The following is a 5151-nucleotide window of genomic DNA, read 5'->3' as shown; positions in this document are numbered from 1 at the left end:
ACTCCAGCCATTCTCAGGTGGGTGTGACTACATTTTCCACAATCCTTTGGGAGGAGCTCACTTGACCAGCAACAACCAATGAGAACAAGAAGTGCAGAGACTTTCAGATAAGTGTCATAGCTGTAATGTGTGTGCTCTGCAGGATTGCTGAGTGAGGACAACGCGTGCGTTTGTTGCTGGACTGGAGTACATGTAGATATGTACAAAGCTTGTGCAGCGCCTCGCCTTCTTCTATGTCATTCTTAGGCTTTTAGGTTACATAGAACATTCGCATTAAAGTACAAGTGACGGCAAAACGTCTCTGTTTTCTATTTGAATAGAGTGGTGTACACCCCATCTCTGCCTCCCCTGTAAGTGCGTTCACACAGGCTTTCACTGCATTTTTGGAATAATGTCTTTACTTGGTTCAATGTATTTTCTTTACTAAGTAGTGTTTACATGCATTTTTGGTGCGTTTGCAAGCATTTATGGTTTTGCAGTGCAGAAATCTCCAGCTTGCTGTCCTTTTTTTTTTTTATTAAAATGCCAATTTAACCACTTAGCTACTGGGCACTTTTACCCCCTTCCTGCCTAGGCCAGCTTTCCGCTCTCTCGCACTTTGAATGACAGATGTGTGGTCATGCAAGACTGTACCCATTAAAAGTTTTATAATTTTTTTCACACAAATAGAACTTTCTTTTGGTAGTATTTACTCGCTGCTGGGAGTTTTATTTTTTGCACTATAAACAAAAAAGCAAAACATTTGAAAAAAAAGTTTCTTTGTTTCTATTATAAAATTTTGCAAACAGGTAATTTTTCTCCTTCACTGATGTGCATTGATGAGGCTGCACTGATAGGCAGCACTGGTGGGCATTGATGAGGTGGCATGGATAGGAGGCACTGATGAGGCTGTACTGGTGGGCATTGATGAGGCTGCACTGATGGGCACTGATGAGGTGGCATGGATAGGAGGCACTGATGAGGTGGCACTGGCATTGATGAGGCCGCACTGATGAGGTGGCATGGATAGGAGGCACTGATGAGGTGGCATGGATAGGTGGCACTGGCATTGATGAGGCTGCACTGATGAGGTGGCATGGATAGGAGGCACTGATGAGGTGGCATGGATAGGTGGCACTGGCATTGATGAGGCTGCACTGATGAGGTGGCATGGATAGGAGGCACTGAGGAGGTGGCACTGGTGGGCACTAATGAAGTAGCACTGGTGGGCATTGATGAGGCTGCACTGATGAGGTGGCATAGATAGGAAGCACTAATGGGCACTGATAGGCTGTACAGATGAGGTGGCACTGGTGGGCATTGATGAGGAGGCACTGATCGGGAGCACTGATCAGGAGGCACGAATAGGAAGTACTGATAGGCTGCACTGATGGGCATTGATGAGGAGGCACTGAAAGGCAACACTGCTGAGGTGGCACAGATAGGAAGCACTAATGAGGTGGCACTGGTGAGCATTGATGATGATGCTCTGATATGCAGCAATGATGGTCACTCATAGGCGGCACTGATGGGCAACACTTACTGGCGGCACTGATGGGGGGCATTGATGGATGGCACTGATCATCAGGGCACTGCTCATCAGAGCCAAACTGCTCTGTGACAGCTGTCGGTTATCGTAAGGAAAGTGCTGCCGATAACCGGCAGCTGTGTCATTGGACACAGCTGATCACATCGTAAAAGGCTGCTATGATTGGCCATTTACCTCATCACGTGACTAGCTGTGTCCATAGGAGGAAGGGCGTGCTCTGGGAGGATGTCTTATGACGCCCTCCCAGAACTGGACAACCGTGCTGTAGCCATTGTTCATCTATAGCGCGGTTAGCAAGCACTGCAATGGTGTAGACTACATATATGCCTTCATACTGCATTTATAAACACACCTGGTTGCATCTGGTGTAAATGAGCCCTTAGGGAGGGTGGTGACCCCTATCAGTCTTTTTTGCCATCTGGATCCCATTGGGACAATTTCTTGTCACTTCCTATCCTATAGTCCAAAACAGGAAGTGAGAGGAAATCCCCCACAAAGTGAGGGAATATCTCAAGTGCAAGATTTCCCCTGTATACCTGTTCTGCTGACAACCCAAAATTGGGTATTTTCTTTCATTTTCAACAATAAAGGTAAAAGGGCAATTAGAGAGGGGAAATTTTCCTAAAGGGGGGGGAGGGGGACACAGACAGCATTAACAACCTCACAACTGTTTTAATCTCTTTACGCTTAAACTAAAACTGAAAGTTTTGTCTTTAGTTATTGTCACGGTGTAGGGTCCCGGCCAATTATCAATTCCTGCTTACTGATCTGGAGTGTCATGATATGAATTCTCTGCCAGCCCAGTTGTTAATCCCCAGGTATTAATTCCTTTATTAATCCCTCCTGGCCATAGGAAGATCCTCCTCCAATTAGTATTCACTCCTGTGTGCCAAAGGCCCCTAGCTGTAATTAACTCACCCCTCCACAAAAGGTCCCAAATTCAATTAGTGTATACATCCCTAATTAGTGCCTTACTTTTGTATTAATGTATTTCCCCCACTAATTATGCTGTCCAACCAGTCTTTTCTGTTTACAGCCACAAATTAAATTACTGTAGTTCCATTCCTGTCCATTCTCTTCATTGTCACCTGCTAATGACCCCACTCCGCCTCTCGTCCTGCTCAGGGGGTTTAAGAGGCCAGTGCTGATCTCTCTTGTGGGACCATTCTGCTGGGCAACCACTGAGGGGTCCAGCTGGACTCTAGTGGCCCCCTGGCTCTGCCTGAGCCCCTTTTGGAGGAAGGGGGATCCCAGAAGCTATATCAACCCTGCCTGGAATGCTGTCAGCTCTGCCTGAGACTATCGCATCAACTTTGTGTGAGTGTATGCTTCCCTTGTGCTATCTGACTGCTTATGAACTGCCTCTTGGATTACAAATTGCTGTAGAGACTTTAACTTTGCCCACCAGGGCTGGATTACAAGTATTTTGGACTCTCTCTCCCTGCACTACTCCCCATTGAGTGACTGTTGTCTGTTTTAATAAAGCTTTAAGTGTTTGCCGTCTGCCTTGTGTGTTCTGTCCCGCTTACCCTCCGTCACAGTTATACTTTAACAATGTATATATATTTTTCCTGTTCCTATTTTTTCTATCCGTTCCAGTCTTCATGTATGAAGTACATGTGAATTCAATCACTAAATTGTCATATACGTTTTAACACATTAAAGTAGAACTATAGGCAAAGCTTTTTTTCATTTGGGTAGAGTAAGGGAGGATTATTACTCCTGTCTGATTTTGTTTTCGCAATCTGTGTCCTATTGTGGAGATTTCCCTTCACTTCCAGCCCCATAGCCAAACAGGAAGTGAGAGGAAATCCCTGCACATTAATGTTTTACTAAACCCAGGACCCTGCATTCACTATATCTGGTCTCCCACAGTACACACAACATGGAAGTGCAATTATTTTAGTAAATATAAACTGCTAAATACCTTTTCTCATCAGCAGTTAGAACAGTCTTGTGACTTCTATCAGTATCCAGCAGAGCACTGGGTAAAGCTTCCAGGAGGAGTTTTCATTCTCCCCTGACTGTCCTATGAGGCTGAATAACCCCTGACACTCTGTCTGGGCAAAGCTGATTGGCCCTGTGCTGATCACATGCAGTCTCCCAATTAAAAAACCCCCCAAAAAACCTCTAGTAATACACACCAAACTGAGCATGTGCAAAGTGTCTCCACACGATATGTCTCATCAGGCGATAAGAGGGGGACACTGGAAGAAGGGGAGGATCAGAGAAATCAGGATCAAACGTGTTTTTACACAATGCAGAGGATTAACAGTGAGTATAACAAGCACTCTTTACTGCATATACCGACTGATTTTACTGTTGTGGGTTTAGTAACACTTTAAAGGAATTTCTTGAGGATCCCCAGGTCATCAAAACTAGTGTCCTTATTGGAATATTCCCCCTCTGTTACTTTTCTGGGATCAACCCAAAATTTTGGATTTTCTTTTTACTTTCACTTTCAATGATAACGGTAAAAATGACAAACTGGGTGAAGCTCCCTAACGGGGGCACAGACAGCAATAGAAACTGACAGGTGTTCTAATCACTCTCCATTCTGTCCAAAGCATAAAAAAGTTTTGTCTTTAGTTATATTTTATTGTAATGTTAAAAAAACCATTCTGTCTTTTTGAATCTACAGCTTTCATTAAAAAAATACCTGGCACTCTTTACGTCTAGAGGACAAGAGATTTATGCAGGCCATAGACAGGTCGAAACTCGGCCGTTTAAAAAAAACAAAAAAAACTAAAAATCGGTTGTTCAATCGGCCGACGTTACCACCAATGGTAAACAAATCCGCCGATTTTCATCCCATCTATGGCCGGCATTTTTACTTCTGTCCCTTGCAGAGAGCTCCACTATTATATTTTACATGAAAAAGTCTTGCGGTTGCAACAACGTATCCATTTCGGATACAGATGTTTTTATTCGGATACAAATAGATACATTGTTGAAACTGCAAGACTTTTCATATAAAATATAATAGCAGACTGGAACTGAACGGGTTATTGTACTGCCACTGGTTACTGATGCATTAGTGATCAGTAGCAGTTAATTAATCCCTTTGTGCTGCATTAGTGGCACCACTGTCAGTGCTAATTAACCCCTTTTATACTGCAGCATTAAAGTGTTAATAAACACTAAAACTGGCCACTAATGCAGGACGAAGGGATTAATTAGCACCACCACTATCCACCAATGGGCAGGGATATTTGAAACAACATTTTCACAAAAAGATCAATGTAGAATTCCAGCTATAGATGGGAGATCAAGTCTGTCTTTCAGTTTTTCAGGTGGACTTGATTGTATGGTCCATGCATCCCAACGGACATTTCATTAACCACTTAGCAACCGCCCCATGCACATATGTGGCGGCCATTCTGCACTGGTACACCTGATCCGCTCTTCTGGGTTGGGGGCAAGCACCCACAGCTCCGGTTCTGCTGTGATTCGGCACAGCACAAGCTGATCAGTAGGTTTTGGATAATGATTGATGGCTGGGACCTGCTGATGGGCTCAGTGAATCACAGAACAGTGCGTAGTATTGATTAAGAGGTACTGGCACTGTACACAGAAAAGTAATCTTGCTTTGGGTTTTTTCCATGCAAAGCAGGGAAAAAAAC

The sequence above is a fragment of the Staurois parvus genome, unplaced genomic scaffold, assembly GCF_062004578.1.
Source record: "Staurois parvus isolate SC_StPar_1 unplaced genomic scaffold, SC_StPar_1.0 ptg000668l, whole genome shotgun sequence".
NCBI lineage: Eukaryota > Metazoa > Chordata > Amphibia > Anura > Ranidae > Staurois > Staurois parvus.
The sequence above is the reverse complement of the archived record's forward strand: the minus strand, read 5'-3'. Positions refer to the sequence as shown.